Source organism: Triticum aestivum, chromosome 7B (genome assembly GCF_018294505.1).
Source record: "Triticum aestivum cultivar Chinese Spring chromosome 7B, IWGSC CS RefSeq v2.1, whole genome shotgun sequence".
In the NCBI taxonomy this organism is placed as follows: Eukaryota; Viridiplantae; Streptophyta; class Magnoliopsida; order Poales; family Poaceae; genus Triticum; species Triticum aestivum.
Window position 1 is genome coordinate 47,523,971 of NC_057813.1, and position 10,685 is coordinate 47,534,655.

General features: G+C 41.8%; 1 long non-coding RNA gene across 2 annotated transcripts; it reads left to right on the plus strand.

Annotated features, from left to right (window-relative positions):
• On the plus strand, nt 1–2,596 carry LOC123160492 (uncharacterized). Of its 2 annotated transcripts, XR_006480239.1 has the most exons (3): nt 1–275; nt 916–1,400; nt 2,317–2,596. It is a non-coding gene; the product is annotated as an uncharacterized lncRNA (long non-coding RNA). The 2 variants fall into 2 exon arrangements; XR_006480240.1 differs by having other exon boundaries at nt 1–1,400.
• Nucleotides 2,597–10,685: the final 8,089 nt, after the last annotated feature.

Sequence of the window (10,685 nt, forward strand, 5' to 3'; positions counted from 1 at the left end):
CGCCACCCCTCTCCCTTCGCCCAACGCCCTCCCCGCGCCGCCTCGCTTCTTTTGCGATCTAGAGATGTCCGTGGCGGCGGAGATCCCTCCCAGGCTCCCAGCCCTCTCGCGCCACCACTCCGTCCGGTAGAAAAGGAGGAATACTTGGCGAGCATGATGATCCTTAGCGGGTACATCCGCTCTTGTCCCGCTTGTCCATCAATTTGGAAGCGACGAGGCGGATGTAGCAGCCAAGAAGCATCGCCTTCGCCTGACCTCAACGCGCCACCTGCAAGGTCTCCCTCCTTCCCACCTCCTCCTGACCCAACCCGTTGTCTCGCTCGTCCTCCGGCCCTGACCCGGTTGTTGCCAATTTGATTAGCGATTGTGCGGATGCCCCGTGTTCCAGTCTGTAGTCAGAAGTATTCCACCCCAGCTTCCCCGCGCCTCCTTTCCCTCATGCTTTCATTGGATAATTTGAAATTGGGATCTGGTTAATCTGTTTGTGCGAGGGAATTTGTGAGTAGTTGATTTGATGGTCTGGTTACACAGTAGCCCTAAAATAATCAGATTAAAACGACGGGGGAGACTCATGCCCTCTGTATCTCCACTCCTCCACTATGTATGTTCTTATTGCTGATTCAACACGGGATCGGTGTGGAAAAGCACTAGCAATTTTGGCAGTTGGATTGGCTGTTTTAGGCGTTCCTTGCCATTAGATGCGTTGGTCAATGCACGCATGGGCCGCGGATCATCTTCCGCTCCAGAATGGGAGACGGACTGGGCTGACGCCGTTAGTGCCGCTATTCCCGCTGCTTGCCTTCCATCTGCTCAGCCACCGCCACCGCCCCCGCCCTGTCCTCCACCACGTACTGTAAAAAAGCCAAAAAGAAAATCGCCAACCTTTTTAATTTCTTCTCGTACTCCCATGATCAGCACGAAGATGAGCGGGCGACGGATCCACGTGGGCGAGGAGGTGTCGCTGATAGTCAGGGCGTGCCGGCTGGGATTCGGGAGCAGATCCTCGAGGCGACCTAACCGCTGGCCGCTGCGGTGCCTCATCGGCTAGGGCATCTGGTGACCTCGGTTGCAACACGACAGCGATGACCACGACAATTGCCTTGCTCCTATTTCCGGGCGATGGATATGACCCCTATGTGACTCTCAGCTTCACCATCAGCCAAAATCTGGATGCATCCCATCTTTGATCCTCCTGCACTCCTCGCCCCCTTGTAAGGTTTCATTGCGAGGTCTGATTTTTTTCAGAATTTAATTTGGTTCCTTCATCTCCTTTCCTAAGTTTTGGATTTGCCACAATGATTTCCTTCTCATACAATTTTAGTAAGACCATCGCATCGATTGATTGGTTAGGAGGAGGCCAGCATCCAACAAGACATGGTGCAGCAAAATTATCTAATCAGGTCAGTGTGTTGTACCTTCGTCTGTTCTTAGCTTCATTCTTTGTTGAAATTATTCATCTCCTGATTTTGTTGCTTAGTTGTGATATATTTCCATACACGTGTTGTCTCTAGATATCTGGAAACCTGTGACGAAATTGGTTGCTCGAATGGTCAACTCCATTACCGAGAGTCTTTTAGTCTTACTATACTGTTATATGCTAGGAAATTGTGATGCATATAGTACTTTACTATACTGTGAATGGTCAAGTAGTTAATTAGGATAAAACCATGGCACCGGCTGACTTGCTCAAAATATATTGACAATTTTTTTTACTTTTGAGATATCGGTTAGTTCTTTGCTGATGCACCAGTGCACTTGCTTTTTAGGACTGATACATCTTCCTATATGTATCAGAACCATACATCCATCTTGATCATCACTATGTTTATCTGGCTCTATATTGGCGTATATGTTAGATATCACTTTAATGGCCTTGGTGATCCAAAACCCTTAGTTAATTAATCAAATTATTTGATACTATTTACGGGGTAGGAAATATTTATGTGAGCGGGTTTATTTAGTACATGTACGTGTAATCCGTTTTCAGCAAATTTTTGGTACTTACATCACCTGTCAAGAGAGAAAAAAAAGATATCTATCTTCACCGACAGTCCATGGTCCTTGAATGTATATACATAAATTCCTTGTGAAGAAACGAACATAAGCTTATACAACTTCTCTTAGTATGTAGCTTTTCTTTTATCATGTTTTACTTGCAAATGATTTTTTATAGCACTGAGCGCTGTATGACGATGATTATGGCTTATGAGCATTTTTAGTATACTGGTGTTCTGAAGGTTGTACTTGTAGCAATATCATGATGATCTTTTTTCATGCACCAAATATGTGATGATTGGTTGCCTTCTTTCCCATCAGTGTTGGATGCAGCAGTCGATTGTTATTTCCATTGAACCGCTGCCTGGATTGTTACCGAGCTAACGAAGGATGTCCATGGAACTCACTGGTACCTGTGCCCATAGGGTTGCCATCCATATTGTGGAGTTGCAGAAGGTAGAGAAAATATCTACTTCAGACTTCATTCCCTCTTGTGATTAGGGTAGTGAGTTTTTTATTCTTGCAAAAATGACATGATCGAGATATCAATAGTAATGGATTTTGTCTTGGTGTGTTTGTGCTAAAAACGTGCTCTTATCAATTTAGTTAGCGTCCTGCAGAGGACATGTTTCTCAGGAAAGATATATCATGTATGCAAAGCTAAAATCATAATATGAAGATTTTACTTCCATCCTCACAGTAATTGTTGCAATCTAAAATCTTTCTCCCTGTAGAAGGGTAAAAACTGCAATGACAACTGTGAGTCAATGATATCTCTTATGCATTCTTGCAATTCTCTGCAAATTCTTGCTTAAGGTTACTATTCAGTGAGTGAAAGCAGATGTAGCTCCATCCTAGCTTTGTACCGTGCAATATTAGTATACTTCGTGAAACAACTTATTTCAGTCTACTTTAGAATTTTTCATAGTTGATCTTATCTCTGTGTACTTCAAAAAGTTCCTATCTCACTATCATAAAACACTAAAATAGACGGACGCAGCAACGCGCGCCATCAATGGTCTAGTTGTCTATTGTTGACGCTCAAAAATGGCATGATCGCAAAGAGTAACTTGAGTCTGTAATGGAATGAGGTTGAAAATTATGAGTTCATGTCACCATTTGATGGCCCTCGTCAAGATGATCGAAATAAATATGAAGATGGACCAAAACGGAGCTCAAGTGCAAAAGATATGACAATTTCAGAGATACCCGTGTTGACACCAGATTAAAAAATGGCATGAAACCTAATTAAGACGGCCTCGGATGGAAAAATTTACAACTGCAAAGTTGTGTGTCTCGTTGAATCGGTGCATTTTGATATAAAAATCGTCTTAATCTGAGGTCGTATGCAACCTATGGAGGCAAAACAAGGTCAGAAACAGAAGCTGCAGAGTCATTTCGGACCGACCGAGTTAATTTGATCAGTGAGATCGAGTTGGTCCGAAAATTTACCAGAGAGTTGGTAATGTTGACTCGGTAGGACCGAAATGAACCAATCGGTGAGACCGAGTTGGTCTGAGAAATTACCAAAGATTCCTGTCCGAGTTAGGTTAGGGTTTTTGATGTTTTGGACAGAATTTTTAGTCCTTTTCTTGTACGAGAAGTCCAGCCGCCTCATAAATAGATGAGAGGTGACGGCCAATTGAACAACACACAATCGAACAAATCATCTACCACTTTTTATCTTTTATCTTTTCTCCTTAACCCTAGTTCTTCTTCTTCCTCATTCTTCGTTCGTTCTTCTTGTTGCAGGGCGGCAAACCTCGAGGCCCTAGGAGCGGCCAGGCCAACCTAGGGCAGCCCATAGCCGCTGCGCGCCCTGATGGGGTCCCTCTGGGCGTGTGGGGTTTCAGGTCTACAAAAGCGCCCGCCGGATTGCCTGCGTACCGCGCTTCCGGACGGGTCTCCTTCGACGTGAGCTGCGGTGCATCACCCTCGGCGTTGGAGGTACACGGTGACGTGTTTGTGTGCGAACACACTTTTTGACGACTCCGCTAGGGATGAAGCTTCGAACGGTCTCCGGCCCGTTTTTGCTATGAAGAGATCGTCATCTAGAGTTTGCAGTCTACAAATGTAATATGAATACCCAATCGCTTTATGTAGATGCAAATAATTCATATGGTGTTACTAGATCGTTCAATGAGTATACTCTATCGTCCAACCCTAGGTTTTTCAATCATGCAACTAACTACGTGCAAGGGCCGGTTCAAAGTAATTTATATACTTCAACTTCTTATGATATTAGTAACATGCACCATATGTATCCCAACTCACATGCATCGGCAACCTAGCAAATTCATATGCCGATGAGCAACATGATGAGTTCGATTAATTAATTTGAAACACCCCAACTTAGAATTTCCAATGCCATGCAAGAAAATGTTTCACCCTTTTATTCATCGGCAACTAATGTGCAATATAGTAATCCAACCATGCCGATGAATGAGAGAATTGGCCATGCTACTAGTGGCTATTCGTCCAGTTACTCTCAACCGTCATATGCTACACCTCATGTTAGTAATTTTTTGGCACCATACACAACTGTAGATGCTCATAATTCGGCTTCACACCTTCCTGGTTATAGCCGAATGAATGTAAATTTTACAGGAGCGGTTGTGCCCAATATTGTAGAAGATGAGGTAGTGGTGGCTGCATTGAAGAGTTTAGCCAAAAATAAGAGAATTAGTGCTCTTTGCCTTGAACAACATGAAAATGGGCTATTTCCTGAGTATGCCGCAATAAAAGCTAGAGTTTTGCAAGAAGATGAATCTTTGCCAATTGATAAAATTGGCGAGCAAAAGTATGGTCTTACAACAATGCATATGCCTTCACCTAGTACTACATCATATTATACACCCCCTACACAATTGCAAAATTTCGGCAACACCCGTGTATCATTGCCGAAAGAATCTAAAAGCATTGGGGGGGGGGGGGCAATCATATTCGGAGTGGGATGAAATTGAGAAAAAGCTTAAAGCTAATTTTGCCGCTCGCCGTCAGAAACAAATAGAAAAAGAATTTGCTCAGATAAAAGAAGCATTGTCAATTGGTAGTATCAATGAAAAGAAGGATGATTCGGAACATGAAAGTGCTTCGGCTGAAAAAGCCGAATCAAGTAGTATATATTCTGAATCCATCAAATCCAACGAGGCAGACATTATTGAGAAAGGGCATGGCAAGCATAGAGAAACAACGGTGCTTGATTTTTCTGAAGTTAATGGAACCTACTTCCTGCCCTATGAGTTTCGTGCCGTAGAAGTTGACAAGCTTCCTGCCCTATGAGTTCGGCCGACAAAAATCTTCAGTGTAATGACGCACGGAATAAAGAAAAAGATGATGAAAAGGCGTTGGAGAGTCATCCAAAGACGAAGCTAGATATTGTTCAAGTCACACCATCATCATGCTCTCCAAACGTATTTGAAGAGGTATGCATAACGAGTAATTTACCTATTTTCAGATTTGGTCACAACTTTATTGTTGATGCATCTATTAGAAAAATCCTCATAAGTAATTTTGAAAGACCAATGAAGAAGGGTAATTTACTTGTTAGCAATAAAATTCTTTTAGAACATATCGGTCAACCAATTGTGCCATTTATAAAGACCGATAATGACTTATTATTGCAGCCAAAGCTTTCCCCATTGCTTTATATAAAGTTCATATCTATTTGGGTGGCTTTGCTTATTTCATACTTGGCTTGCACTTGGTCTCAATTGAGACATGTATGTTCTAACTATTTTCGTTTTAGAAATTTAAAGCCAAGGTTAAATTCTGTTGAGAAAACCGATGCTAGTATAATATCTTACCCAAAGACATCGGAGATAGAGTGCAAAACACATTGCATAGCCGAATGGGGAGATTCCAAATCTGAACCATTCGTTTGCTTACCTCCAAAGCCGTTCTCACAGCAAGACCGGCTAAACAATAAGAAGTATACCTTCAATTCAAGCATGTGTGATCAGATATTTGATTTGTTACTGAAAAATAATTACATTAGAATTCTTGATCACCATGTCAAGCTATCAATCCAGGGACGAATGTATTGTAAGTTGCATGATTCGTGCAAGCATAATTTTGAGGATTGCAACATGTTTCATCAAATAGTTAAATTGGCCATTGAAAAAGGACGATTGAAATTTGTTGAAACACCAAGAGATGACCAGTCTATTCTGATTGGTCCTGATGGCAAATTTTTTTTGCATCGGCTGCTTCAAGTCGATTCATTTAAAGAGAAGGTAAAAACTACAGGTGATGGGATCAAGCTTTCAAGTAAAGAAGTTGTTGAAGAGCATAATGAACATAATCTTGAGGGCAAGAATTCCATCGAAGCTATAATGGAGACACCAAGGACTGGGGGCAGCAAGCAAATCCAATGATCGATGAAAGCAAACCAGAAGAAAACAAAGGCCGAAATAAGCGCAAGTGTAAGAGATGAAAAATCACCTTCGCTGAACTATTGGATAAATATCAAAAGAAGAGTGAAGAGAAGAATGCTTATCGGCCAAATCATGCAAAGAAACCAAGGTCACCCCCAAGGCGCAAATATGAGGATCGGTATTTGCAAAGTGATAATTTTAATGCAACATATTCATATCCTTATTTTAGGCCGCCAATGTCAATGCCGTGGATGCCTCCCTTTGCTCATATAGATACATATTCATCATGGGACATGTATGATACAAGGGCACATTCTCTATCTTATTCTAGATCATCTCACCAATACTATGCAGCTCCAAGAAGATCAACATTTGAACAATCATGCTTCAAAGACCGTTTCAATCATAAGGAATCGGTCCAGAGCTCAAGGAAGAAGAAAGAGGTGGTCAAGCAGGTTTACCGCATTAAAAGAGATGGTCATAAGAGTGCAATTTCAGATTTGATCTCAAATGAAAAAGAGCCAATTAAAGTGTTGACATTGGCTACTAAAGGCAATGAGACAAAGCAAGCAATTATTGAGAATCGAAGTGCCAAATCTGAAGAAAAGAATTTGAGAGTGCACAAGGCCAAAAAGGAATTGTCATTGGTCAAAACAGAATCACAACCGGGATGCCCGCTCGGCTTATCGTATTGGCAAAAGAAGAAATTACAAAAACTTAGTGCACAAGAACTTGAAGAAAGGAACACGGCATGGGTTCCCAAAGGAAGTGCTCAAAATAAGAATTATCTGCAAGCTTCCATTACAAGAAGTGCGGCAAAGGTGAAGAAGGAAAAGAGTGAAAACTACGAAGGACCAAGCCGAAGATTTCAACATCTTTGGTCTACACATTATCCATATTCTTCAACTATGCCATTAATGCCTATGCCATCGAATTCTTTATCAGGTATGATTGGTAACCCTCAATGGGCTTATTTTAATCCATGGATGCAATATAATTTCTTACATCATGAAAGGGTATTAACAAATCACTATACATTTGATTAGCTACAAGTTTGTTGCTAATCCAAAGGGCCGAAATACTTGATTTGTCATTTCATTTGTTTATGTCGGCTGTGCTTTGAATGAAGTTTACATGGTAATGACTGATATTTATCTATCGTCCTAAGATTATGTCAATGCATGGCCGGTGTAGTATCCTAACATCGTCCTTAGTTCAATAGGAGACCAAAACAAGCCTCATACCACTTAAAATATTTTTGCACAATAATAAAAGCCGAATATGAAATTTTATTCGGTTTGGAATTTTTGGTTGCCATAGGTGCTATACATATTGAGGCTTTGGGTGATTCGTTATGAATAGTACAACAAATATCCAAGAGTTATCAATGTTTTGACGAATCACTTATAGTTTATCTTGAGGTATGTCTAGGTGCAAAATTTACCTTGGGTTCCTTTAATATTGTTCATATTTCTAGACATGACAATTCAAGAGAGTTGGCACAGCAAGCATCTGGCTACTATGTTAATCATGGTGTATCGCATTTATGTCAATAGCCGATGCTTAGTCTCGTCAACAGAGGTAAGGCCGAACCGAAGTCCACCGCTTCGGCCACTAATGAATCTTTTTTATGCAGGCGAAAGTAAGGATCGGAGAAAGTTTATTGTTAATTATCTGCAAAATCCTAGCAAAAGGGTGAATAATATGATTCAGAGGATGACCTTGAGATACATATCTATGGAGCTTTATCATCAGATTGTTAAGGAAGTTGAGAAGGTTTCACCCAATTTTGCATCAAGAATTCAAAGAAATAATGGCCGATATATATTTATCAACCAAGCACATGCAAAGTGGCCGATGGAGTATTGACATCGTCCTTAGAACCAACACGGTACAAGTTATTTTTCGGCATACTACCTTTGCCGAAAAACAGGGGGGCATGTGTTGACGCTCAAAAATGGCATGATCGCAAAGAGTGACTTGAGTCTGTAATGGAATGAGGTTGAAATTATGAGTTCATGTCACCATTTGATGGCCCTCGTCAATATGATCAAAATAAATATGAAGATGGACCAAAACGGAGCTCAAGTGCAAAAGATATGACAATTTCGGAGATACCCATGTTGACACCAGACTAAAAAATGGCATGAAACCTAATTAAGCCGGCCTCGGATGAAAAAATTTACAAATGCAAAGTTGTGCGTCTCGTCGAATCAGTGGATTTTGATATAAAAATCGTCTTAATCCGAGGTCGTATGCAACCTATGGAGGCAAAACAAAGTCAGAAACAGAAGCTGCAGAGTCATTTCGGACCGACCGAGTTAATTTGATCAGTGAGACCGAGTTGGTCCGAAAATTTACCAGAGAGTTGGCAATGTTGACTCGGTAGGACCGAAATGAACCAATCGGTGAGACCGAATTTGTCCAAAAAATTACCAAAGATTCTTGTCTGAGTTAGGTTAGGGTTTTTGATGTTTTGGACGGAATTTTTAGTCCTTTTCTTGTACGGGAAATCCAGCCGCCTCATAAATAGATGAGAGGTGACGGCCGATTGAACAACACACAATCAAACAAATCATCTACCACTTTTTATCTTTAATCTTTTCTCCTTAACCCTAATTCTTCTTCTTCCTCGTTCTTCGTTCGTTCTTCTTGTTGCATGGCGGCGAACCTCGAGGCCCTAGGGGCGGTCAGGCCGACCTAGGGCAGCCCATAGCCGCTGCGCGCCCTGACGGGGTCCCTCCCGGGCGTGTGGGGTTTCGAGTCTACAAAAGCGCCCGCCGGATTGCCTGCGTACCGCGCTTCCGGACGGGTCTCCTTCGACGTGAGCTGCGGTGCATCACCCTCGGTGTTGGAGATACATGGTGACGTGTTCGTGTGCGAACATATATATGTGTATAATTTTTTCAATATACGAAACACACACTGCATAGGGCCTGAAGAATACACATGATCTAAAAAATAGAAAAGAAACCCGGAAAACAAACATATACACAAAAAGTTGAACAGCTCGACGTATAAAGACGTGAAGCATAGAGTGGCGTAGCGGCGGCGATCTCGTCGTGCGAACGTGTGTGTGCGGGTTCCAAGCACGGCCGGCCCGGGAGGTCAAATTCATTTTTTATTATCGTATAAAAAACAGAACAGGAAAAGTATACAAGGAGGCACACGTAACATTTTTAATTATAAGTGCCGTAGCACCGCGGCCCTGGGTTCGAATCCTGCCTTGTCCGCCGGCGTGAATATTTGTTTTTTCGGGCAGAACCTTTCTTCTAAACAAGGGTATATACACAATTAAATAAAAACTAAGGGTCTTTTTTGTAAAAGAACATGCCATGTCAGCACCTGCAGGGGTCCCGCCGGTCAGAGACATCGTCAATACATTGTTATACGCAGCTTAGACTGTTTTGCAACAATTAGGCGAAGAGATGATACTGACATGAAAAAATATGACTAGTGGTATCAATCCGTTACGACGTGCCCAAGTATAATAGTACTTCATGCAATTAACTCTCCGTTGCATGCCTAGAAGCCAACCAATGCATGCGGTGAGCGCAAAAGGCAGCAGGTGCATGCTCAATTAACAACTGCAGGAATCGAGAAATTTGCATGCTCGTACGCTCTGCCTTCGTCTGGGTGATTTGGTCGGCCGGACCAATAATTCTGGACGGAGGTAGTACGTAGTACTTATTGCTATAAAACCTAATGTGTACGTTGATCATTGGTTGGCACAGTGAACGCCACCTGGCCATGTTGGTCTTTGTGGCACCGAAATTGTTGTGCATACGATTGTTTCACACACGGTTTTTGTAATATGCTCACATATTGGTCTTTATGGCACAATTACCGGCTTTCTATTTTCGTCTGGTTGCTAGAAGTATTTGGTTCTGGTTGGAGCATCTTGATCATGCTGAGCGTCCGTTTAATTTCATAATAGCCGGGCAGCAGACGAAACTTCTCCGAGACAGGGATGTAAGTGGACATGTCTGCTAAGTCCGCAAACATCCGCATTCATGGTTTTTGTATTAGCATAATTTTTAAAGCAACATTGATTAGCTTAATTTCGTCTTCGTGGACGACCGCGTCATGTCTACAGTTCTAGTTACAGTCCGGGAAAATATCAGGTGCTCTCATTCTTACGGTGCTCTCGTGCTCTAATATTTTAAAAATAAATTTTAAACGTTTCAAAAAAAATCTAGAAAAAAACTTGAATGTTCAAAAGGGATGTGACTACAACCCCTAAAAATTCCATGCCCAAAACTTGGAATGCACATTGAGAAACAAAAAAGATAAATCCAGATATGAATAGTGTCA